Below are 27,526 nucleotides of genomic sequence, written 5' to 3'. Positions count from 1 at the left end.
TCCACAAGGAATAACGGGGCTGCCGACAAAGGGCTTTGATGTCGATAGGGGGAACGTCCAGACTAGCGGCGAGCCGACAAACAGCTGATCAGCTGTTTGTCGGCTCAGCGCGGCAGCCATGTAAATGTAAATGAAGCCACGATCATTTAAATCGCGGCTTCATTTACCTTTGCCTACAACCCTAATCTACATGCCTCTGCCGACAGAGGCATGTAGTGTAGACACAGCCTTAGAGTCCTAGCAATGTAGGGCTGGAAGGGACCTCCAGAGGTCTGTGCAGGGCTAAGTATATCTAAGCCATCCCTGACAGGTTTTGCCAGTGGTGTCATTGGGAGCAGGACTAGGTCTTTAGGAAGAAAGCAAGACTGCCTAAGAAGGAAGGGTTGGTTTAGATTAATACAATCCCTCTTCTGTGCTGCCATTTGTTCCCTCTGTAGCCAGGCAGTGAAGGAGGGGCTAGATACACTGAAGCCACAGTGTGTGAACAAAGTTTGCTGTGTCAGTGTGAAATGGGATTGTAAGAAAAATGCTGCTTCGCAGGGCTGGCACTTCTTGGTTGCTCATCTACATGCCACCCACCACCTGCATTATGACTAAGCAATCCAAAGATAGCACCACCTTGCACGCCTGGGATTCGAAAAGCACCTGAGACAAGTAGAGATCCCAGCACATTCACATGAGCAACAGCATCTCCCACACTGAGCTGGATTTTAAATTTGCATGCAGTTGCAATAGAGAAAAGCCAGATTCTGGAACAAGACACACAGAATCTGCCAAAGCAGCACCTATGTTAGGGTTGCCAGGTGTCCGGTTTTGAACCGGACAGTCCAACATTTGAGCTTTCTGTCCGGGAAACAAATTGAGAAAATACCGGACATAGAAATGTCTGGTGTGCTCTAATTAAGTTTTATTGTTATCATGCGTATCAGTACATAGTTACGTGCTGCGTGAGCGTGTCTACCAGCCAGGCAGTATGTAGCTATGCAGTAGAGAGGAGGGGGGCGGGGCCAGGATGGGATGGAATCTCTGTGGCCGGACTCGCCAGTGTACCCTGCCGGGACCATGCGCGGGATGGGCAGCACCCCGGGATATATGTGCACCCGGGTCAGCCCCGCTTCCCATCGGCCGGTTCCTTCCCCTGGCCAGCCCCGCTCCTTCCGGCCTCCTCCCAGCCAGCCCCGCTCTCCACCGGCCGTCCCTCCCCCCCCCCCCCCCCCGCAGATCTCCCCCGGCCAGCCCTGCTCCTCCCGACCTCCTCCTGGCCAGCCCCACTCCCCCCCAGATCTCTCCCAGCCAACCCTGCTCCCCACGATCTCCTCCCGGACAGTCCTGCTTCCGGACAACCCTGCTCCCCCCAACCTGCTCCTGGCCAGCCCTGTTTCCCGCTGGCTGCCCCCCCCCCCAGTCAACCCCACTCCCCCCAATGCCCTCCAGACTAGCCCCACTCCCCTCCCGGCTGGTCCCCCTCCCCACCCATTCTGAGATCGTGTATGTCCGGTATTTTTTTGAAAGCCATCTGGTATCCCTACCAATGTTAAGCCCTGCTCAGATTAGCAGCCGCCCCCTCCCAATCTACAGATTATTTCTGCCAGCAGCACAGATCATCAGTGTGGGCAGTGCACAGGGAACACTGCTCGGTCATGAGGTGCCAACACACAGACAGGCAGTTAGATTGTTATGTCCAGCCCCAGAATGCCTGGCCTCGGCTCCTGTTAGAGGATGGCTTCCTGGTGTGTTCTTCAGGGAGCGAGGGGAACGTGAGCATTACCAGGTATAGCCCACCTCTGCTTTGCAGAGTACTTGAGTTTCTGGCAAATGTCTGAGCAGCTGGCACGCAGGGCCTCTCCGCAGTTTGCAGGCACAAATAATCACAAGAGCAATTTAGATAATTTAGATACTTAGGCCCTGGTCCAGCAAAGTGCTTAAACACACAGCATTATAGAAAGGGCTGAAAGGAACTTTGAGAGGTCATTGAGTCCAGCCCCCTACAGGCATTTGTCCAACCTGTTTTTTAAAATCTCCAGTGATGGGGTTTCCACAGTCTCCCTCGGAAGCGTATCCTAAACTTAACTATCCTTATAGAGCTTAACCACATGCCCACATGCAATGCACTTTAAGCATATGTATTCCTGTTGGCTTAAGCACTTTGCTGAATGGGAGCCTTAAATACTGGCTCTATAACTGCATCTAAATTACTAAAGTTGTGCCAGTGATATTTACATGTGCAAATTACAGGCACAGAAAGGGAGGGAAATTTTAAAAATAATTGGTAGAAATGCAGTTTCATCTTCTGATCAGTGTTCAGTACATCTCGAGATGCAGTGTACCTCATAGGATCACGTCATTGTTATCACAGAAATGATCTCATGTATCTTTGGTAAACATCACAGATCAAGGGAATAATGTAAATTGGAATATTTACTCTGCTCTAAATTTTGATTGCTACAGCTGTAGTACCTGTACCCAATATGGACTAGTTTCAGAGCATGCTTATGCACACCATGTGTGTTCATCATAAGATCCACTTGGTACTCTGCCAGGTATGGGCGAAGGCTCTTTTTAAAAAGGTATTTTGCACACAGCACTATGTAGTAGCTGAACAATAAAACACAGTTTAGCATTCCATTCCATTGTCCCCTTAAGTTCTGCATTCCCACCATGTACAGTATTTACACTATCACTCTGTCTTTGAAGTGTCTCTGAAGCCTACTGATTTTCTAATCGCATGACCTGACCGTGTAACAACTAATTTCAATGACTAGCTGTGGATGGTTTGGAATCCTTGAGTCATTTCCTGTTCTGCATCTGCCATCTGTAGAGTTTGCTCTTGCTCTTTGACTGCTCTTTATGAGATATAAATTGTAGATGTCAGCAGTTTCTGTTGAGCTCTCTACTGTGAGTCTTGATCACATGGGATCTGGGTGCTGAATTCTTTTTTTTTTTTTTTTTTTTTTTTTGATAGCTGGAGTTGTCTCTCCTCTTTCTCCATCCACGTTGACATGACCACAGTCACCAGGTTCTAGATCTGATAGTTCTGAGTAATGTCTGTTGTAACAGTGTTCATGAGCTCTTTTCAGGTATGTCTGAACTGCTATTTAACACCAGCAGGGGTCTGTTTCAACTCTACATTGCATCTACACTTAGCCCCAAGCTATTACCCTCGTCTCTGGGACTCTCCCTTCTTCCAGGGTTCAAGAACCCCAGCTGAAGCCTGAACATTTACACTGCAAATAAACAGCTTTGTAGCCCACGCCCCACAAGCCCGAGTAAGCTGAACTGGGCCAGCTGTGGGAATCATTGCAATATAGACACTTCCTTAGCATTTGTATTCAGTTTGGCTACTCTTATTATTCCTGGTCACTTTTCAAGTAGGCTCTTTTCAAAAGTTGGAACAGCAGTTCTGAGGTGTCCTCCCATCAGGTGTTTTGCTGGACCATATCCAGTAGCTGCTCTCGGTGTTCATCTGTAACTCAGAACAGCAAGGAATGGATCTTCCTACTATAGGATTTTCTTGGTGCTGTACAGTTCTCAGCCTTTCCACTCGCTTCTGGGTTATGTGGGCTACAGTGTCTTGACCAGCAAAACAGGCTGAATCAGCGAAACAGTAAAACTTTAAGAAGTGTTAAAAGTCATTATAATAAAAGCCCTGAGGTAGGGAGAGAGAACTTTCCAGAGTAAAGAGGGACAAATAGTAGACAATACAAACGAGGCTTGGAAAAAGTATGCACAAGACATGATGCATGTCTAGCCAGAGGAATACAGTGCAATAAATACATGAAATATGGACATTTTGCAACTGTTTGTCGTGGCTATGCAGTTGACTCATATTACAGATGATCACGAGCCATTGTTTCTGGGATCTGTTACTTGTGATTACACTGGGCCTGCCTGGAGATTGAAAATGAATGTTCATGGCAAGACTATTGACTTTAAAATTGATTCAGGAGCTGAGGTCACAGTGATCTCAGAAGGGACTGACATTCACCTTCTGCCTCTCCCAGATTTGAAATCACCTGACAGAACTCTGAGTAGCCCTGAAGGTATTCTGAGCTGTATGGATCTCTTTGCCACAGAAGCAACTTGCAAAGGCAAAAGCTATGCATTCAGTGGATGTGATGAAAGGACCACAGGCCAACAACCCTTCTTGTCAGTAGAGCAGCAGCCATCGTGATGGGCCTAGTGAGAAAGGTGGAAGACCCTGATGGGATATTTGATGATGTTGGACTTTTGAAGGCGATCCTGCACAAATCTACTTAAGAGAGTGTTAAACTGTACAGGGTACGTCTATATCACAATTAAACACCCAGAACTGGCCCATGCAGCTGACTTAGATTCGCAGGGCTCAGGCTATAGAGACTAAAACTGAGGTGTAGACATTTGGGCTCAGGCTGGAATTTATCCCTCTTAGCCTGGGAGTTCTCTCTCCTTCCCTCAGGGTTTTTGTAATAATGACTTTGAACGCTCAAGTGTCAGTTTATTGTTTCTAAACTAATTTCAGATTTTTTTCAAGTTTATTTGTTTTTTCTAAGTTATGCTGTTTTAATAGCTGTGGTTAGGGTTAAATCTTTAATTGTAGCTGCTGTGAAAGGTTTTTATCTGTGAACCCAATAACCAGTGGCCTGTTTCTAATATTTTCGTGTTTTGCATTCTGAAAACCACAGTGAATGCAGAGCATGTATAAAATATGCACTATCTTCCCCCTTGTTCTTGAATTCTCAGATGGAAAAACACTCTGTCATGAACAAATCTCAGTGGCGTAGCTGTGTTACTCTGTATCTGCAAAAACAACAAGGAGTTCTCCAGCACCTTAAAGACTAAGGGTATGTCTACACTACAAAGTTAATTTGAACTAACAGTCATTAGTGCGAATTAACTTTAATAGGGCTACACATACAAACTGCTAGTTCGAATTTAAATCGAACTAGTGGAGCGCTTAATTCGAACTAGGTAAACTTCATTCTACGAGGACTAACGCCTAGTTCGAATTAAGTAGCTTGAATTAAGGGCTGTGTAGCCATTTAATTCGAACTAGTTGGAGGCTAGCTCTTCCCAGGTTGCCGTGGTGGCCACTCTGGGCCAAACCAGGGAAACTCTTCTGCCTCCCTCCTGGCCCCGGAGCCCTTAAAGGGGCACGGTCTGGCTACAGTACTTGTGCCAGTTGCAAGCCTGCCAGCACCCCGCCAGCAGACCCTGCACCTGGCACAGCATGAGCCAGCCACCCGCTACCACCCAGCCCTCCGCCTCTTCCCAGGACCAGACTGGTAGCTCCCAGGAGCCTGCCCGGGGCCGCAAGAGGCGGGCGCCCGTCTGGTCTAGTGCGGAGATCATGGACCTCATCGAGGTTTGGGGGGAGGCCTCCAACGTCCGCAGTCTCCTTACTAGGCACAGGAAAGCGGCCGTCTAGGGCAGGATAGCTGCCAGCCTGGCCACCAAAGGCCCCATGTGAACCTAGGAGCGGGTTTGCATGAAAATCAAGTTGGTCCAGTGAGACCCCCTGGCCCTGAGCCCTGAGCTTAGAACATAAGAACGGCCATACTGGGTCAGACCAAAGGTCCATCTAGCCCAGTAGCCTGTCTGCCGACAGCAGCCAACACTAGGTACCCTGGAGGGGATGGACCGAAGACAATGACCAAGCCATTTGTCTCGTGCCATCCATCTCCAGCCTTCCACAAACAGAGGCCAGGGACACAATTCCTATCCCCTGGCTAATAGCACTCCATGGACCCAACCTCCATGAATTTATCTAACTTCTCTTTAAACTCTGTTATAGTTCTAGCCTTCACAGCCTCCTGTGGCAAGGAGTTCCATAGGTTGATTATGCGCTGTGTGAAGAAGAAGTTTCTTTTATTAGTTTTAAGCCTTCTACCCATTCATTTCATTTGGTGTCCTCTAGTCCTTCTATTATGGGAACTAATGAATAACTTTTCTTTATTCACCCTCTCCACACCACTCATGATTTTATATACCTCTATCATATCCTCCCTCAGTCTCCTCTTTTCTAAGCTGAAAAGTCCCAGTCTCTTTAGCCTCTCTTCATATGGGACCAGTTCCAAACCCCTAATCATTGTAGTTGCCCTTTTCTGAACCCTTTCCAAGGCCAAAATATCTTTTTTGAGGTGAGGAGACCACATCTGTACACAGTACTGAAGATATGGCGTACCATCGTTTTATACTTCCCCTCCTCCTTCTTCGTCTGGCTTCCCCCTTCCAGCTCCCTCCTCCCAGGTTTCCCCCTCCCCTCTCCCACCTCCTTTTCCCAGTTTCACCTCCTTTTCCCAGTCTCCCCAGAGGTTAATCCCTCCCCCCAGTTTTGTTAAATACAGAGAATTTCTATTTTTGAACACCCATGTCCTTTATTTTTTACATCAGGAAGGGGGGCTTGGGAAGGGTAAGTGGAAGGAGGTGAGGGAGGAATGGGGCACGAGCCCCTGATGGGGAGGACTGGGGTGGCTCTGTGGGTTCCTCGGGGTGGAAGCTCTCCTGCAGGGCCTCCTAGATCCTGACAGCCCCCCAATTGACCCTCCCGGATGGCAGCCTGAGGCAAGTGCAACCGGGCTGATGGCTGAGTGTTGTGATGTGCCAAGTGTGGGCACTCAGGGCACTCCAAGACAGGACTGCTTTGCTGTCCCTCATCGAGTTAGACAAGCAAGCGGGGAACCCTGAGAACTGTCTGTCCAGGGTGGGGGGTCGGGTCCCTTTAAGCACAGCCCTCGGCTAGCCTAAGGTAGCAGCTCCACACTCGAAGTCCTAACCTGATGCCCTGCCGGCACTGGTTCTGGCCAGCCTTAACTGCAGTTCAGAGTCCACTCAATGTGGACATGCTATTTCGAATTAACAAAGCGCTAATTCTAATTAATTTTTAGGTCTAGATGCACTAATTCAAATGAGCTTATTTCGAATTAACTAATTCGAATTAAGTTAGTTCGAGTTAGTGCTGTAGTGTAGACATACTCAAACAGATTTATTTGGGCATAAGCTTTTGTGGGTAAAACCAACTTTGTCTGATGCATGGTTGTAGAGTAGTTTATTGCTCTCTCCACAGTCAAAATTCTTTATAACAAAGTGGTCCACAACTGTCAACTTTTTCAATTCAAAGACTATAGACTTGTGTCTCCCTTGCATGTTTTTAAAAAAATTCTGTCCAATTCTGCACTTTCAAAATATCTTGTGCACTTGTGTCTACATAAACTGCAAGCACAGATGGAAAGATGGGTAAACAAGCAGCTGCTTACTTGCACAAATGTGGTGTTACTGAGCACAAATGAGTGTTTTCTTCCTCTTTCCAATCATCTCCAGATGTTAGTAAGATTTAGAAATGTACTTGAACCTATAACAGAAAATATCTTTATCTGTCTAAATTGGAGCACGATAAATGATATTTTAAAAACATTAGGTTATTTTTATTTTGTCCAGTAAATGTTTATATTCTATTTTAAAATAACCATTACATGCAACAGTGGAACTTCTATACCTAGAATCCCTGATGGTAGTTTTAAAGTAGATGGCTTTAAGCAGCTATTCCCGATTCAAAGCAAGAATCCATTACCATTCTTTGGAATTTTGTCTTGTCTTTCTGGCATGTTGGAATTCAGTTTCCAGATATGCAGGTCAGAACTAAGGAGACCCGTTTTGGGATGTATTACTCTATAACATATAGGAACTATTCTTGCACTTTGATTATAGCAAATGGAAAGTGTATAATCTCTCTAATATTTAGTAGTGTTGCCATGCCATGAAGCTTTTCTGTGCATATATCTGTCTGTCTGTCTATCTAGTTGTCCCTCACCAGGACATCTGAGTGCAACTGAAAAGCAACCTAAGAAAAGGAGACTGAACAAAGAGTAAGAAAAAATAAATTATTTCACAGCTCAGCAGTAGACTTTCTTTTCTTCCCCCTTGCTTTTAATAGGTCACTCTTCCAACTTACTTTATATCCAGCAGCTAGCTTGTTGGATGTTTGCACAGCCTGATTCATCTGTGGGTGCACTTCTGCAGGTCCACTATGCAAGTATGTCAACATGTATTTGGTAGCCAGCCAACAAAACATATTTTTGGAGAATGGGGACATGGAATCATTCACAGTGGCATTTTTGAAAGAAAGAGTAAAGGAACCAGGGTTAATAAATCAGCCCTAACTTTGAAACAGTTGAACTATCTTTGTTGCCTTTTGAATTAGCTCTGTCCTCTGCAGTGTAAATTAAAAAGAAAAACACATAATCTGGGAAGCTTTCCAGAGCTCTCTTTAAAAATCTAAACTCGAAATTAAGAACTGTGCTAAGAAGAGTCTTTTGGTTTAGCAGAATGGTCTTATAGCAATATTGGAGGTTTGTTTTGATTACATGTTGGATGGTGAGAAGACACAAGTCTCAGAGGGGTAGCTGTGTTAGTCTGTAACTAAAAACCCCTCAAAAATCCAACGAATGGTCCTGTAGCAACTAACCAAAAATATAGATAGTACAGATGACAAATAGAAGACACAAGTTATTTTTGCTAAAACTGATCTCAACCACTTTCCCACTTTTGATGCACTAAAGGGTCTTGTGGTAATATCTGTGGATGTTTCATCATCAAAATATTTTTCTAATGGTATAAAAGCAGAGTAAATGTGTCGAGTGTCTTTTTCAGGATCCTTGTGCAGAGCTGTCCACATGCTAGGGTTACCAACCCTTCAGGATTGTCCTGGAGTCTCCAGGAATTGAAGATGAGTTTTTAATGAAAGATTATGTCATGTGATGAAACCTCCAGGAATACATCCAACCAAAAATTGGCAACACTGCGATATATATACCCTACTGTAAACACTCTCTGGGCCTGCCAGTATCAAGCTGGTTGCTCCTTTTTTCCAGTTCTGGTCTCTTATTGTAACATGAAGTATGTTACATGTTTCCCCTCTGGTCCACAATGAATAACTGCCTAACTCTGCTACCAGCTAATGCACTTAGGCTCGAGTTCTCAAAAGTATTTAGGCTCCTATCTTTCACTGAAACCAACTGGAGTTGGGAGCCTAACTACCTGTGAGGATCTGGACATTAGTCCTTTAACTAGAGTGGTAGAGGCAGGTGCTTAAGTAGTGAAGGTTCCAGTTACAGCCTGCTGAGTGCCCACACTGGGGTTCATTACTAGACGCCATTGGAAAAATTCCAAAGAAACATTTTTCCCACTGGAATTTCCTGGTTCATCACAATTGACAATTTTTTGCAGATTTTTTTTTATGATGTTGCAAGGTTCCGTTGCACTGCTCCCTGGTTTTCTGTCAGCTCTCCTGCCCAGACCTTTAGTAACTTGCCCTATGGGCTGCTTGGAGTGGGGGACCCCCGGATTTCTGTTGTTCGCTTCCAGAATCCTAGGGTTGGAACAGATCTCAGGAGGTCATCAAGTCCAACCCCCTGCTAAAAGCAGGACCAATCCCAACTAAATCAACCTAGCCAGGCCTTTGTCAAGCTGGGACTTAAAAACCTCTAGGGATGGAGATTCCACCACCTCCCTAGGTAACCCATTCCAGTGCTTCACCACCCTCCTAGTGAAATTGTTTTTTCTAATATCCAGCCTAGACCTCTCCCACTGTAACTTGAGACCATTGCTCCTTGTTCTGCCATCTGTCACAACTGAGAACAGTCTCTCTCCAACCTCCTTGGAACCTCCCTTCAGATAGTTAAAGGCTGCTATCAAATCCACCCTCACTCTTCTCTTCTGTAGATCAAATATACACAAATCCCTCAGCCTCTCTTTATAAGTCATGTGCTCCAGTCCCCTAATTATTTTTGTTTCCTCTGCTGGACTTTCTCTAATGCGTCCACATCCTTTCTGTAATGGAGGGCCCAGAATTGGACACAATACTCCAGATGTGGCCTCACTCGTGCCGAATAAAGGGGAATAATCATTTCCATAGATCTGATGGCAATGGTCCTCTTAATGCACCCTAATGTGCCACTAGCCATCTTGGCTACAAGCGCACACTGTTGACTCCTATCCAGCTTCTCATCCACTGTAATCCCCAGGTCCTCTTCTGACGAACTGCTGCTTAGCCAGTTGATCCCTAGACTGTAACAGGGCTTGTCTCTCCCAAGTGCATGATTCTGCACTTGTCCTTGTTGAACCTCATCAGATTTCATCAGAAGGTCCTGAGGCACCTTGCTGTGTGGATTGCTTGGGAGCCACGGCTTCATTACCGTTTGCAGAGAATTTAGAAGTGTTTGCTTTTTGCTCCAAATCAGAATCAAAACCAGATTTTGAAACCTCAAAATCCTCCATGAAGCAGAATCACCTAGCTCTGCACAGCTCTAGTTCTTAAGAATTTTACTTCCTGGAGACCCACTGATTTTTTTAAAGATGCTCTTGGCTGCATGCTCTGAAGACCGGAAAGAGGATTATTCCTATCCTCCAGCACTTTATGTGCAAATTGATTTTATTTTCTACAACTTCGGACCCTGTGACCCCACTACATTCTGAGCAGGAACTAAGAGCACACCGATATGTTCATGCTAAATGCCTTTATTCGGAAAGTGTCTGTTATTTGTCTCCAACTGTTCTTAGTCCATGCTGAATTTGTTGAGAGGTGGAGAGAAGTTGGGTGCAGTTTTCAGGGAGGGGTACAGAATGCAGGATTAGAAAATATGGTTCTTGGAGCCAAATTCTCTGCTGACGCTAGTGGTGGAAATTGCTTATTTAGATGGTGCCACACTGGTGGATATGGCCTGTGGTGTTTAACATTAGTTTTCTCAGGTTGGTTGCTAGCTCTGACACTTTGCTGCTCTCTAGGAGAGATTCTTTAGGCGGATCATAACTCAGTGGCCTTGGACAATGGAACACTGGTACAGATGGGGGAGGGTGCATCATGCTCTTCTAAGTCCGTGTTGGTTAATCTACTCAGTGAACCCCTCTATCTTGGGAGATTGCAGCCCAAGGTGGCCATCTTTCTGTCTCGTCAGATTGTCATTTTTATGAATACATATAGACACTTCTCAGAATAAAATCTGTTCTACACCAGTAACTTCTGACAACGGGATATTGTCCTGAGATTTTGCTCAGATGTATGATTGATGCACACAGGAAAGGAAACCTAATTACAAGTTCAGAATATAAAACTTGTGTCAGAAATTTGTTCAAGTGTGTCCTAGTAGCAGCAAAAACTTAAGCCAGAATTTTCAGATGGATGTCTAGAGTTAGGTTTTTAAATCAATGTTTAGAGACTCTGACAATGGGCCAATGACGTGACAGATCACCTGCTGCAAAACTGTGGGTCTGAGCAAGTTTGAAAATTGGGGGCTGCGTTTTTAAAAGTGACCAGTGCCTTTGATTTTTGGGTCCCATCTTCTGCCTAGCTCTTATCTAACACATGCCCTCTGTCAATCTTAAAGTGCTTTACAAACCATCTAAGCACCATCAGACCCATTTTGCAAATGGGGGAAAAAGAAGCATAAGGAGGTTAAATGATTTGCCTAACGTCACCCAATGGCCAATCTGGGAATAGCACCCTGCTTTCTTGAGGCTCGATTCAGTGCTCTAGCCACTAGTATCTCAAGGCAGGCAATTAAAATGGGACATAACAGGTTTCAAGTACACACAAGGTTGTTAAAAGGAGGAAGCAGGTAAATTGTTTTCCTTAACCTTGGCAAAGGCCTGGCTAGGATGATAGGACAAGCATCAATAGGCTTGAATTGCAGCAAGGACAGGTTAGCTTGGACATTAAGAAAAGTCTCCTGTCGGGGTGGGTAAGCCCTGGAATAAATTACCTAAGAAGGTTGTGGAATCTCTCTAATTGGAGATTTTTAAGAGCAGGTCAGACAAACACCTGTCAGGGATGGTCTAAATAATACTTAGTCCTGCCATGAACGTAGGGGATGGGACTAGATGACCTCGCAAGGTCCCTTCTAGTCTGAAGATTCTGTGATCTATTTCTTGTATATTCAGTTTTATTCTTGGGTGTTAGTTTTACTCTGATTAAAACTACAGTAGGTATTTCAACTCTAATTGCTCAGAGGCGAGATTCTTCTGCCATTCCCTAGATTCCTTCTTACATGCAACAGCTGTATGGAATCTGCAACAACAAAATATCAGACAGAGAAGAGACTGAAATAAATTTAGCAGTTCCAGTAGGCTTGATGGCATGGGAACAATCGACATAAATCTTGTTTGTTAAATTGAACTTGATAGAGGATGGAGCATTCCACCCTGAAGTCCACATAGGAAGGATTCTGTACAGTGGAATTAAGAATTCAAAATGGCCATGATAAAGTGGAGAATTGTTCTGAAACCAACACAGTGAAATTCAATACAGGTGAATACAAAGTACATGACGTAGGAAGGAAAAATCAAATGCACAGCTGTAAAAGGGAAATTAATTGGATAGCTGGTAGTACTGGTGGAAAAAAAAATCCGGGTCCCAAATTTGAATATGAGCCAACTAGGCAATGCAGCTGTGTATTAATGGAAATGACATATGAAAGACCAGCTGGGGGAGTACTGTGTCCAGTTCTGGGCACCCCACTTTCGGAATGATGTTGACAAAACTGAGAGAATCCTGAGGAGAGAAACAAAAGAATGGACAAACGCCTGTCAGAGAGGATCTAGGTCTACTTAGTCCTGCCTCAGTGCAGGGGTCTGTGCTTGATGTTCTGTCAAGGTCTTTTTTAGCCTACCCTGCAGGGGAGATGACAGCTGTACTGAGTCCCTGGGCAAGATGGTGATGTGGGAGGCTGGCTCCGCACTCCCAGAAGGGAAAGGGCCTTAGGTGGAAGAAGCGGGGCTGGTGCAGCCCCTAAGCGTCGCCTGGCGTGCGCCATGATGGAACGCCCCTCCTTCCCAGCTCTCTCACTGTATGGTGCTCCTGTGGTGATTTAAAGGCCCTGAGGCCCTGAGAGACGGGAGAGTGAAATCTGCCCTACACCCTTAGTTGAGAGCTAGTTGACTTAGCTCATGCAGTAGCGGCATGTGTCTTTAGCTCCTAAGGTCCTAGGTTCAATCCCATTTGCCAACCAGTGTTCCCTCCAAGATTTTCCAGCCATGAGCAGAGTGAGTTTGGCTTGTGCAGCAATATTAAGGTCATTGCGCTGGTTTGGACGTGTGCCACCGTGGCACGCAATTTATTAACACACATGTTCCCAGCCACTGGAGCAGAAACCTCCCCCTGCGCCATGCAGCAGGTCCTGTTCCCATCCCAAGCAGCCAGAAAACACCCCAGGCCCTCTGCCCATGTGGAAGCCCTGGTTACTGGAGAAGGCCTCCTCACACCCACCAAGGTCCCGGCCCCCTCCCCAGTGGCTCCTTCACTACGCCATCTCAGCTGGCCCTGCCCACCGGAGCAGCCACCTGCTGTGCGGCTCTCCAGAGGCAGTGGGTGGTAGAAGAATTTTTTGTGTGTGGCCGTGCAGGCGCACACTTTAGCAGGAACTATGTTGCTGACAACTTAGGTCTGTCAGATCTACACATGCATGTGATTCTAAGGAAGAATTCTCTCTACAATGGGAATTTTATGGCAGGAATGATCTTCAGTTCCTCTGGATATTCAGGCCACTGACACGTTTGGCTCCAGCGTTACTATACGAGCTGCCTGGATTGCAGAATTATCTTCCTCCCGTCTCAGATGGACTAAGTGCAAATGGTGCAGGTTGAACAGGTGAGGATACGTCCAACATGCCTGATCATCCAGGCTGCCTTTTCTTTCCTGGGATTACAGAATGTAATTTTTTTTATCTGGCAAAGACAAAAAAAAAGTGCTTCCTTCTAAGACAGAACAGATTGGATTTTTGAGGGGATGTACTGGGCCTTCATGGCCCTTGCTGGAGCTGTTCTGCTGTACCCCTTCCCAAGAAGCCGTGAGGTGGGAGGAAAAAGAACAGCAATGGCGAGTCCTCCCAGCCTTTCTAGAGACACCTCACTGGGAGCAGCCACCTTGGAAGCTAGAGAGACCAGATCCTCTAAGGGCTAACAGCCAATCAGAGTCCAGAGGCTCTGATGAAAGGAACTGCCTAAGTTTAGCAGGCCAGTCCCTGGCTGGGAGCAGAGGAGTGAAGGAGAGGGCTCTGTGCTGGCTAAGGGAGAAAGACAAGTACTGGCCAAGAAACACTGGAGATATTCCACAGAGATTTCAACAACCTACATCCCACCATCAACCTCAGCCTGGACCATTCTATACGAGAGATCCACTTCCTGGACACCACAGTACAAATCAACAATGGAAAATTAGACACCACTCTCTACAGAAAACCCACCGACTCATACAGTTACCTACATGCTTCCAGCTCCCATCCAGAACACACCACACGATCCATCGTCTATAGCCAAGCCCTTCGATACAGCCGCATCTGCTCTAATCCCACTGACAGAGACCAGAAGCTTCAGGATCTCTACCAAGCATTTATAAACCTCAACTACCCACCCGGAGAAATAAAAAAGCAAATTGAAAGAGCCAGACGAATACCTAGAAACCATCTACTTCAAGACAGACCCAAGAAAACCAACAATAGAGCACCACTTGTCATCACCTACAACCCCCAACTTAAACCTGTCCAACACATTATCAATAAACTACAGCCTATACTGGAACAGGATACCATACTCCAAGAGGCTCTGGGAGACAGACCCATAGTCTCCTATAGACAACCACCTAACCTCAAGATGATTCTTACCAACAACCACAGGACATACCACACTAATACCAACCCTGGTACCTTCGCTTGCAACAAACCCCGTTGCCAGCTTTGTCCACATATTCATTCTGCTGATACCATTATTGGACCTAACCAAGTGAGTTATAAGATCAAGAACACATATTCCTGCGCATCCAGAAATATAATTTATGCTATCATGTGCCGAAAGTGTCCGTCTGCTATGTACATTGGACAAACATCTCAGACACTTCGCCAAAGGATTAATGCCCACAAAACAGATATCAGACAAGATCACAAAGAAAAAACAGTTTCTTGCCATTTTAACCAGAAAGGACACTCCCTCAATGACTTAACCACCTGCATTCTGCTACAAAGACCTTTTACATCTGCACTTTGACAGTTCATGTTAAAATTCAACACTCTCCAAAAAGGAATGAACAAACACTCAAGCTATCTTACCCATTACCAAGATAGCTTCCCCAATTATCACCTGTAATACCATTAACTCACAAACATCCCACTCTCCCCACCTCTAATATCATCAATTCACAGACACTTACCTTCCTCCCCCCCCCCGCATTCCCCTCCTGTTCTGAAATGTGATTTGTCCTTTTCATATGTGTTCATTTTTTTTAATTGTATCCCTTGGTATATATGGTTGTGACTATTTTCTTCCACTATTTGATCTGAGGAAGTGGGTCTGGCCCACGAAAGCTCATCATCTAATAAACCATCTTGTTAGTCTTTAAAGTGCTACATTGTCCTGCATTTTGCTTCAAGTACCTAGAGTTTGTGACTGGCTGAATTTACACAGCAGAGATTGCAGAGAAAAGTATCTCAGGAGCTTGGCCATGAGCTAGGGATGGAGATAAAAGGGCCCAGGGAAGTAGCTGCAAAGGGCTGGAGTATGCAGAGGGACCAGGGGTGAGAAGAGAGTGGTGAGTGCATCCTGCTGCTTGGAACTGCTGAAGAGTTGAGTGCTCCTTTCAGGGTCTTAATAGTATTCAAGCTTGATGCATTGAAGAGCCAGTAATGCTTGGTTGTGAGTGGGGACGTTCAGGCTGTGATTGTACTAGGGAGCATGGGCATAGTTTCTATTGCAGCTCAGATTTAACCAAATGTAAGTAGCAGAGCTGTCAAAAATGAATTGCAGCTTTAACTATCCTGTTCAGCAATAATTGAATGCCACTGATTTAAATATCTGATGACATCTACATCTTTGGAGATTTTAAAAATCCGTTAGACAAACACTTGTCGGGAATGATCTAGAAAATACTTAATTCTGCCATGAGTGCAGGAGACTGGATTAGATGACCTCTCAAGCTGTGTTCCCTTTAAATTTTTCCATCCACATGCAGAATAAATTTTGTTACAGGCACTGAGGCACGTGTGAATGTTCATCACCAGTAGAAACACATGCTGCTGGCTGTCAGTGCTGTGGGTGTTTTGCTAATCATCTGGGTGGCATCTGAATCTCTCTTGAGTAGCCGCTCAAGTGCTCAATTTACAAGGGACCGCTGCTCTTGAGGTCCCCTCCAGTCCCATCATTCTATGATTTTTTTATCTGTTTTCATTTTTAAAAATATTGATTTCCATTATAAAACAAAATACAAAGCGTACAGTGCTAGCTTTATATTTTTATTACAAATATTTGCCCTGTAAAAAAGATAACAGTATTTTTCATTTCACCTCATACAAGTACTATCATGAAATTTCTTTATTGTGAAAGTGCAACTTACAAATGTAAAATTATTTTTTTACATAACTGCACTCAAAACAATGCAATACTTTTGAGTCTACAAGTCCACTCAGTCCTACTTCTTGTTCAGTCAATTACTTAGACATACAAGTTTGTTTACATTTACAGGAGATAATGCTGCCCGCTTCCTAATTATAATGTAACCTGAAAGTGAGAACATGTATTTATATGGCATTGTTATAGCTGGTATTGCAATGTGCAAGTTATGCTAAACATTCATATGCTCCTTCATGCAAATATTTGTAACTAGAAGATTTATTCGATGTTGTTCAGGTCCTTAACTCCAATAATTTTTGTTGTTCATTTAAATTATTGCTTTGGGATGGTGCTGGGAATGAGGAGTTCAGTATGCAGGCTGTCCCAGGGAGAGAGAGGACAACCCCAGAAGTTGCAGTGGGCGCAGCCGGAGGAGGGGTGCCCATTCCCTGGCTGGGGGACAAGCTGACAGGCAATCAGACAAACTCTTTCCTATATAATAGATAAAAATAATATAAAGTGAGCACTCTACACTTTGTTTTTTATGTTGTAATTAAAATCAATATATTTGAAAATATAGAAAAACATCCAAAATATTTATAATACATTTAAATTGGCATTCTATTATTGTTTAATAGTGCAAATTAAAACTGCAATTAATAGTGATTTTTTTAAATTGAGTTACTCTGTTATGAGTTAATCATGGGAGTTAACTATGATTAATCAACTGCCGTGAGAGATAGTAATTTTGCAATTCAGCAGTGATTTGTTGGAAATTCATCTTGTTGATCTTAAGCATTTCTTGGATGATTTTCCCTACTTGTTTCACTGATTGGGTTAAATTATTAACAGCTGCTGCAGATTATTCTTTAAATGTTCAATAAGTTCGGCCACAGCTTCTTGAATTGTAAACATAGTAAGTTTGTAAAGACAAAAACTTGCTTTGTATTGAAGTTTTTCCACTGGGGACTCGTTACTGACCAATAGGAGTTACAGATCAGATAAGAGGAGAACAAAGACATTCCAGTATAGAATTCTTAGACCTAAAATAATCACATTCACCTCTAAGCTCAGCTTTGTTAGTGAAGAGAGGATCATTAAAGTCCCAGGAGCAAACAGATGGTCTAAATGGGGGTTTAAATAACAATGACTTTTTTTTTACCAAAACACTTATCAGAACCAGTGTCAGTGGGTTGTTCCCTTATAGATGATATACTAGCATCTTTTGAGTAAACTGTTAAGGCCCAGTTTCTAAGCTTGAGTTCTATATCTGAGCACGTAAAATGTAAGCATCAGAATAAGGCCTCTCAAATGGAATTTAAACTTATGCTTAAAATTAGGCGTATACCAGAGTACATTATTAACACAAAGATTAAGTGTCCTAGTTTGAGAAGTGCTGGGAACCCCTACGTCAAATCAATTAGGGATCTGTAGGGTTGAAAATAAGGCTTTGTTGAAGGGCCTCATTTTATGTCCCCATGTTCAGAAAATGTTGCCTTAAGTTCTTAAACATCAGGGGTGCCATTTCAGATTTCTGGGGGGGGGGGGGGGGAAGCGGGGCAACCTGTGCATGCTGTGATGGGGGGAGGGAATAGAATGAGAGCATGGGGATGCAGACTGAGGAAAGAGGCGTCAGAATTGTCATTCAGCATGCTCAGTACAAGACAAGCACCAGATGGGGGGAGAACCAACCCCATCCACTCTTCCCTTCCACACATCATCTCTATCCAGGGGCTACTAAGGCACTGGAAAATTCTGCCTTTTTTGGCAGACAATGTAGCAGTTAGCTGGCAGGAGCACTGTATCTAATTCCTTTATAAAAGAAAGAAAATTAAATAAATACTAGAACCACTCCGCTCTAACACTGTCACATTCTGACATCTTGTGGGAAGTCACTTAAGAGACACCGGTTAGCCCTAAAATTGTAATGTGTATATTTTTACTTTGTTACTAACTCTGGGGAGAGAGGCAGACCCTGTCAGGATTCCTGGGCTCTTTCTCAGCTCTGGAAGGTGGGTGGGTCTAGAGGGTTACAGCAAGGGAACAGATACATTTCAGCTCTGTATAATAACATCAAGATGACCATACCTGGTCAGACTAATGGTCCTTCTAGCCCAGTATCCTGTCTGCCAACAGTGGCCAATGCCAGGTGTTTCAGAAGGAATAAACAGAAGAGGCAAACCTCATGATCAGCGCTCAACAATTAGTGTAATCTACTTGCCCGTGGCGACTAGATTACAAGCGCGTGTGCAGCGAGCAGGAGTCGCCGCCGCTTGGTGAGCTCTGATCATGATCCATCCCCTGTTACCCATTCCCAGCTTCTAGCAAACAGAAGCTAGGGACACCGTCCCTGCTCATTCTGGCTAGTAGCCATTGATGGACCTATCCTCCTTGAACTTATTTTGTTCTTGTTGGAACCCTGTTATAGTTTGGGCCATTCCACCATCCCCTGGCAAAGAGTTCCACAAGTTGCCAGTGAAGAAATAATTTGTCTTGTTTGTTTTAAAACGGCTGCCTATACATTTTAATTGGGTCCGCTTCTTGTGTTATGTTAGTGATGGAATAACTCACATTTCCTAATTCTATTTTTTCACACCTTTCATCATTTTCTAGACCTCTAACATGTCCCCCACCCTTTAGTCATTTCTTTTCCAAGATGAAAAGCCCCAGTCTTGTTAATCTCTCCTCATATGGAAGCTATCATTTCTGTTGTCCTTTCTGTACCTTTTCCAAATCCAATATAATTTTAGATGGGGGTAATCAGATCTGCATACAGAAGTCAAGATGTGGGCATACAATGATTTCATATAGAGGTAATATGGTATTTTGTCTTATTATCTATTCCTTTCCTAATGATTCTGGGACTGCATAAGCCTGCTGTGCAGGAATGCAGCTCCTGTCAGTTTTTCAGCGGCTTGTACCTTTAGAGACTGATGAAAAAGAAAGTGGAGAAAAGCACAGAGAAATTAAGTGGGGAAAGGTGGAAAAAGAGGACGAGGGTATGAGATGGAAAATAACCCACTTCCTGTATTGGGATGTTTTATTGATCAAATGTGTGCAGTTGCAGACATTACTTTCTACCATCAACCATTATTGTAAGCCCAGGAGATACTCCTTTCTTTAAAATGATCTTCTACATTTTTTTTTTATTTTGCTTGGGGATAACGTTGTTTTTGACTTTGGCAAGGAAACATCCATTTAGTATAACCATGAAAAGCAACAATTACCAAGAAATGCATTTGCCAAATAATACATGGGTTTGATTTCCTAAATCAATGTCTTTGGACTATTTTTTTTTTAAATAATGCCCTAGAACACATAACTCAATATGTATTAATAGGCAGGAGAGTTATATTGACTTTGTTCCCATCAGCCTTGGAAATTAAATTGTTAACCCTAGATGGTATTTACTGACCAATAAAACTTTGAGATGACAGATTTGATGGGGCATCTGCATGTGCTGGGCTGTCCTACAACAATCTGGTTCCAGAGAGATTTGAAGGTGTTCCTAACCCAGTTCTGCCATTTCCTACAGGCTGTGTCTACACTGGGCCACTTATTCCGGAAAATCAGCCGCTTTTCCAGAATAAGCTGCGAGCTGTCTACACTGGCCCTTGAATTTCCGGAAAAGCAACAACGCTCTACTGTACAAAATCAGCCGCTATTCCGGAAAAGCTACACTGCTCCCGCTCGGGCATAAGTCCTTTTTCCGGAATACTGTTCCGGAAAAGGGCCAGTGTAGACAGCCCAGTAGTCTTTTCCGGAAAAAAGCCCCGATCGCGAAAATGACGATCGGGGCTCTTTTCCGGAAAAGCGCGTCTACATTGGCCACAGATACTTTTCCGGAAAAGGGGCTTTTCCGGAAAAGCAGCCTGCCAATGTAGACGTTCTTTTTCCGGAAATACTTATAACGAAAACTATTCTGTTTTAAGCATTTCCGGAAATTCATGCCAGTGTAGACACAGCCACAGGGTGTTGTGAGAGGGTGCACTCTCAGATGACCCCGGGAGTTGCTTCCTGGTGTGCTAATAAAATCAGTGACACTCGCCTTCTTGCTCTCTGGGGCTTCTCAACACCCTCTTCTGCTGGGCCAGATCTCCTGATCTCCCCCAGACATGGCACCGAGTTTAGATTCTCTCATCCCCCGGAAAGCAATGCAGATACTGAATCACTTCAGCTCTGGGAGAATGCAGTGGCAGGACACAGCATCCAGGAAACCAACCCCCAAATGGGATCAAACCTCCAAATAAATCCATCTCTCACCGTGCAAGAGTTTCACATGTCGAAAGCTCATTCAGGTAGGCCCCCTTTATCAATGAATGGAGGATGTGCACATTGATTTCTCCCCTCAGGTAACAGTTATTTACACTGGGCTTGATAGCAAATAAAAGTAATTCTATTAAGTACAAACCGTAGGATTTAAGTGGTTGCAAGTGAAAAAAGGCAGATCAAAGTAAATGACAGAATTAAAATAAAAGAAAACACATAGCTAGCACTAATGCACTCAACCTTATTGCAAACTTACCCTAAAACTGTTCTTATTTCAGGCAAACCTTCAAGTCAGAGATTTTTTTTACTCTCCCTGGCTATTCTTTAGGGTGTGTCATGCCAGCCAAAGACAAAGGCTACGTCTAGACTGGCACGATTTTCCACAAATGCTTTTAAGGGAAAAGTTTTTCCGTTAAAAGCATTTGCGGAAAAGAGCTTCTAGATTGGCACTGGCGCTTTTCCACAAAAGCACTTTTTGCGGAAAAGTGTCCGTGCCAATCTAGATGCAGTTTTGCGCAAGAAAGCCCCGATCACCATTTTCGTGACTGGGGCTTTTTTGCGCAAAACAATACTGCGTTGTCTACACTGGCCCTCTTGCGCAAAAGCATTTGCGCAAGAGGGCTTTTGCCCATACAGGAGCAGCATAGTATTTCCGCAAGAACACTGACAATCTTACATGAGATCATCAGTGTTCTTGTGGAAATTCAAGCGGCCAGTGTAGACACAGCCAAAGAGACTAATAGCTTTCCAGCTTAAGTAGACTCCTCTCTGGGTGGGAATCCTTTGTTTCTAAACCATCTTCTTCTATGGAAAATTACCCAATTGAACTGATATATGTGACCAAACCAATTTATACTGGTATCTTTCCAGAACCAACTACTTCTCAAACAAATCTGAGACAAAACCAATCTGTTCATAGGCAATTTAGTTGATCATCCAGTGATTAAGGTTGCCAGAGCATTGGAAACACCCTTGATGGCTTTTATTTGCACATTTAGAATCATAAACCATTCCATACCCCATATTTCTAACTTTACATATAACCATGATACATGCACCAAAATAAGATATACAGATCCAGCAGATTGGGACACTAAAATTGCTAGTTTACATGAGGTATTTTGTCTAACGTGTCTTTGAATTATGCATATTTGTCTCCTTAAGACAATTTAATAAAGAGGATGGCGAGGGGGGAACCATCACAGGTGTCATGTGACAATGATAAAGACTCTTTTCTAATACAGTGAGCAGAGAAATTTATCAGCAAACCACAATATCCTTAACACTTCTCTGTGCCACCTTCTGTCTGCAGAGCTTCTGTCCAAAACCCTACCTGCTTCCTGTTGTAGGTAGGGTTGCCAGGTGTCCGGTTTTGAACTGAACACTCCAGTATTTGAGCTTTCTGTTCGGGAAACAAATTGAGAACATATAAATGTCTGGTATTTTCTAAATAAGATGTACTGTAGATTGTGATGTAATGTCAAGTGTGTCCAGTATTTTTGTTGAAACCATCTGGCAACCCTAGCTATAGGGAGAAAGGAACATTGCATATTTTCCAACCTGGTGGCATGGTCTTCCTTCTGAGAAGACCTGTGTCCTAAGCCAGAGATATAAAAAATGAATAAAAATATTAACCATGTAACCAATTACAATTATATCAATTACATAGTTAACCAATTCCTGCTGGCAGCTCCATGCAGAGTTTAACAATCCATCAACAGGTTAAATTCTTACATCCCTAATTTGACTGTTATTGAGAGAGCTGCTTTACGCAGGCTTGCAGCAAATGAAAGGCAGGAATAATATTCTTTGGTGAGTCTCTCTAAGGCCTTTTATGTGTAACAGTGACAGGTAGAACTGAACCTGGGACCTCTGGAGCTTAGTGCCTTGAGATGCTACTGCTTGAGCTAAACACCATGGCTACGTCTACACTGGCCCCTTTTTCGGAAGGGGCATGCTAATTTTGAAAGTGGGAATAGGGAAATCTGCAGGGGATTTAAATATCCCCCGCAGATTTAAATAAACATGTCCGCCTCTTTTTTTCCGGCTTGGGGAAAAGCCGGAAAAAAAGCATCTAGACTGGCCCGATCCTCCGGAATAAAGCCCTATTCCGGAGGATCTCTTATTCCTACTTTCCCCAAGCCGGAAAAAAAGCGGCGGACATGTTTATTTAAATCCGCGGGGGATATTTAAATCCCCCGCGGATTTCCCTATTCCCACTTTCAAAATTAGCATGCCCCTTCCGAAAAAGGGGCCAGTGTAGACGTAGCCCTGGGCTGTGTCTAGACTGGCAAGTTTTTCAGGAAAATCATCTACTTTTGCGGAAAAATTTGCCAGCTGTCTACACTGGCCACTTGAATTTCCGCAAGAATACTGACGATCTCACGTAAGATCGTCAGTGTTCTTGCGGAAATACTGTGCTGCTCCTGTTCAGGCAAAAGCCCTCTTGCGCAAATCATTTGCGCAAGAGGGCCAGTGTAGACAGCACAGTGCTGTTTTCCGCAAAAAAGCCCCGATGGCTAAAATGGCAATCGGGGATTTTTTGTGGAAAACCGCGTCTAGATTGGCCACAGACGCTTTTCCGCAAAAAGCGCTTTTGCAGAAAAGCGTCCTGCCAATCTAGACGTGCTTTTCTGAAAATGCTTTTAACAGAAAACTTTTCCGTTAAAAGCATTTCCGGAAAATCATGCCAGTGTAGACGTAGCCCAGCTGTAATGCACACTCATTAGTCTCTCTGTAAGTGGTCTAAGTGCTACTACATGGGACAGTGAACCACACCCAGCAGGTGTGCAGATTACACATGCACAAGGGATCTGTCCTGATTTCAGCCAAGGGGACCAGACCCTGGTATAACTGCAGCAGTGGCAGGGAGGGTAAACCATGCTAAGCTCAGAGTTGCACCATTACAGCTTACACTGGATTCCTGGAAGGGAAAATGTCACCTGCATCAATAGCAGATTTGCCTGTCTGTGCTAGGAGTAAAAATTAATACTGAACCTCTAAAAAGAGGCACGGCACAAAACTCTCAGCTCAGAGTGGGTGTGAAGGCCTATCTACATCATGGGCACTACAGCAGCATAGCCGCATCAATGTTGCTATAGCGTAGAGACACTTCCTACCTAGACCCAAGGGATTCCCTCAGCGTGGGAGGTAATCCACCTTCTCAAGAGCCGGTCAGTGGAAGAATTCTTCTGTTGACTTAGCTGTATCTATACCAGGGGTATAGCCAGTTTACCTAGAGAGCTCAGAGGTGTGTAAACTTCACACCCCTATGTGATGCAGCTAAGTGGATCTAAAACTTAATTGTAGACCAGAGGTAAGGCATCTTTGCCCCCTCCCATTCCTTGGCTATCCTAGAGATTGTGAAAGCACCCAGCATAATTTATACAGGCCTGGGGATTGATCTCTGCCTGCCCCTGACCATCTTCTTTCCCTCTCAGATGCTGGCAGTCTTACATCCTCCCCATCCCCCGCTCTCAAGCTATACTCCTAGGTAGTGCCAGACTTCTATACAAGCGAAGTTAGCTACAGTGCTTTAGGGCCTCCGATTATGAGGGGCCTCTAAATACGAAAAAATTACTAGTTTTTAATTGCAACTGTGCCTATGTACTGGTATATATGCAAATATAAGTCTTTATTATTTCTATTTTCATTGTTCTTTCTGTTAGAATAATGCACTGTTTTGCTTTGGGGCCTCATAAACGTGACCTAGTTTAGGGCCTTGCCATGTCTTAATATGGCCCTGCTCCCGGAGTCTAAATCTTCCAATGTAGCATACCACAAATATTATTCAGCTGCATAAAACGTAATTCTTTGTCATGCAGAAACCCCAGGAGTCTGTAAAGAGGGTAAAATGAAGGAAGAAGACACATTCTACCCCATAAGGAAAATACTGTCACATTTTAAATCCCCAAGTAAGTTTAAATAAAACTGAAATGTTTGAGGAGGGTGTTTACAGGCTCCATCTTCATCAAGCTGCAGCTCCTTTAGCTTTCTTTGAAAATTCCATCAGGATTTATTTTACTGGGTAGGACAAAAAGTCTTTTCACCACCATATGTAGAACAAGGCCTTGCTTTGAAGACCAAGGGAAAAACCTAGGGCCAGATCCTCAGTTGGCATAAATTGGTGTAGCGCCATTGAAGTCAATTGCCTCTCTTTGGAAGGAAAACAAACCCAGGTCTGTCTCTCACTCCCAGAAGGGTCTGGATGTTCTTGTACTTTTCAGAAATCTGCAAAAAAAACCAAAACAAAAACCCCTCTACCTGATGCTTTGTCCTTTGTGAGGCTATACCTAGGGCTCAGTAGCTGATATTCTGTTGACGTTTTCCCTCTCCACATCAGAAAATATTTGGCAACTGCTCTGGTCTTTGGTTTCCCCTTTATTTTCTTTTAGTTTGGAGGTGCGCAGTACATTACAGACCTCACTGATTTCACACTGTTTACAAGCCACTCTGCCTCATGACCTGTAGCAGTGGAAAATTAATCTGGAGTTCACCCTTCTCCAGTTTGCACATTGAAAAAAATGTCCTCTTTATCAATGCATTCTGAAACTGTGATTACACCAACTAGGATAAAAGTATGAACACGCTCAGCCCCCCTGGATAAGCTTGTCACTAGCTGAGACCATTTTTCCCTAGTTGAACAATTCGGAAGGTGCATTTGGGGGGATTTTTCAACTTTCTCTGAAATTCTTGTGAAATCCACAGTTGGAGACAGGATAATGAATTGACCAATCATCTGTTCTGGTTGGGCAATTCTTATGTTGCCAGTAAGACTGAAATAAGTATGGGACAGGCTCCTTACCTTCTTCCAACCCCTGCTGGTAATATCTTTGGAGGGGATCGTTCCACCTGCAGGTCAGACACACTGTGGCAGAGGTTCCCTTAGCTCCTTCTTGGCATCTTCCTCACAGTTTGCTGGCCACAGCTATTAATGCTGCCCTCCTCTCTGCAGCTCTTTTATAGACAGTACTTCCTGACACAGAGAAAATGCATTCCTGAGGCCCTTCCCCCCCCCCGAACTGTTTGCACTTTTTCATCTGCCTCTTGGGGAAAGTGCAAAATGCATCACCAGCTACTATGACAATGCTGAATGTGCAGAGGAAAACTCCCCTTGGAAAGTAGATGAGCAAAGAAAATAACAAACAAGATAGCTTTCCCCTCCAGCATGAGAATAGCAGAGATTAAACACCCCGGGTGCCAGGTAAGGGGAATGTGACTACAGTTTTAGGCCAGATCATCAGCTACATGGGAGCTATGCCAATTTACATCCTCTGAGCATCTGACCCTATGTATACAGTGTCTTATACTCTGAATCAGGAGGCTGCCTATCAAATGATAAATCAAGTCTCTGGAATACATCTGTTGTTGGGTGGGTCATCAGTCCCTTTTTCAAGCTTCAGTTTATGGTAGAGATTCTCCAGAGGTGAGAAGACAGGTTGAAGACAAAATGGAGGAATATCTAGGGCCCATGTTATATCCTAGGCCATGTGGCAAGATTCCCATTGTTCTCTGTGTAAAAATACAGCTACAAAATGGACGACGAAGTGGGTCTTTGCCCACGAAAGCTTATGCTTCAACACTTCGGTTACTCTTTAAGGTGTCACAGGATTCCTCGCTGCTTTTGCAGATCCAGACTAACACGGCTACCCCTCTGATACACTACAAAATGGAGTCTGTCACATGAGCAAATCACCTATCCGTGCATGATTCAGTTCATTCCAGGAAGCAGCCATTGCTCCCAGGCTAGTCTCAGTGTTCACAGAGGAGCTAATCGGATGATGGATTGGCATCACCCAAGGCCAATTGGTTAACTACTGCAATTCACTTGTCTAGCAGTCCTTTCACAACGGGCTGGCCAAGCCTCCTGTTGATGTCTCCCAGAAGCAAACACTTGAAATACAAACACACAGCCAATACTCATAACTTCAAATACAAACATGATACACTTTTTATAGACACCTCACTTGTTCCACTTGGCTCAAGATTTGGTGCAAACATCTAACAGTAGTTGCTACAATGACATGCATGTTCATATTACAATCCAATAACATCGCAGGGAGACCACACGTTGCAGGAGGGAAGAGTTTGGGGGGGATTCCCAGTCTGTGTACACATGATTTGAATGCCAGCTGCAGTTGCAGCAACTTTGTAAATAGTCTCTTAATAAAGGGCTAGTTTAATTTGCAAAATACAAAGTCCCTTCATGTTAGTATCCAGGATATGGTACATGAAGCAGGGTAGTGGAAAATTTCACCAGCAGCTGATTTGTCTCTGGGAGATGGACAATGGGGAGAAAAATGTGTCCTGGATCTGGGGTCTGAGGGAGATGTTAGGTAGTGGATGGGAATGTCATTGTTGCCACCTCAGGTCTTGTAGCTTCCCATTGCATCTCCCACCTTTTGTCCTTTCCCATTGCTTTGATGTTGAAATGGCACCTGGCTCTCCTCTGGCTCGCCATGTTATTACTAGCATGGGTGGCGAGTTATATGGGCTCGTGGTGCCCATGCTCCAGCAATATGCAGAGCCGGGAGCACTGCTCCACCAATATTTGGAGCTGGGTCTCTCCCCCGGCCCTGCCTGGAGTGGGCCCTGGCTCCCACCTGCCAGCCCCCCCACACATCCTCCCGCCCCGGCCCGGCCCTGCCATGCACAGTATTTCAGGCTCCTGCTGCTGGCTGCTGCCATGCGCGGCATTTACAGGTGTGCGGGGAGAAGCCCGGGTGTGATGTTATGTCACAGCCCGGGACTTTAAAACTGCTCGGCGCGGCGTTGAGCCGGGTTCGGAGTCTGGGGACTTCTGGGGCCTGAGCGCGGACTCCAGCCCCGCGTGGTGTAGTGTAGTGTAAGGTGGAAAACTAGGTGGAACGGATGGGAGAGGAAGGAGCTTGTGCAGAGGGGGAGGGGGAAAATA

The 27,526-nt window shown here is 44.4% G+C and overlaps 1 protein-coding gene and 1 long non-coding RNA gene across 4 annotated transcripts in view; one reads left to right on the top strand and one right to left on the bottom strand.

Annotated features, from left to right (window-relative positions):
* The window catches only part of RTN1 (reticulon 1), a 201,924-nt gene that overhangs the window by 18,007 nt on the left and 156,391 nt on the right, over positions 1-27,526 (top strand). The gene's annotated exons all lie outside the window — the stretch shown is intronic.
* LOC142828947 (uncharacterized) lies at positions 16,235-25,565 on the bottom strand. Its single transcript, XR_016349556.1, has 2 exons — positions 25,418-25,565; positions 16,235-16,836 (listed from the first exon to the last, which is right to left on the bottom strand). It is a non-coding gene; the product is annotated as an uncharacterized LOC142828947 (long non-coding RNA).

The sequence above is a fragment of the Pelodiscus sinensis genome, chromosome 5 (genome assembly GCF_052426305.1).
Source record: "Pelodiscus sinensis isolate ZL-2025 chromosome 5, ASM5242630v1, whole genome shotgun sequence".
NCBI classification, from domain to species: Eukaryota; Metazoa; Chordata; order Testudines; family Trionychidae; genus Pelodiscus; species Pelodiscus sinensis.
The sequence above is the reverse complement of the archived record's forward strand: the minus strand, read 5'-3'. Positions and strand labels throughout refer to the sequence as shown.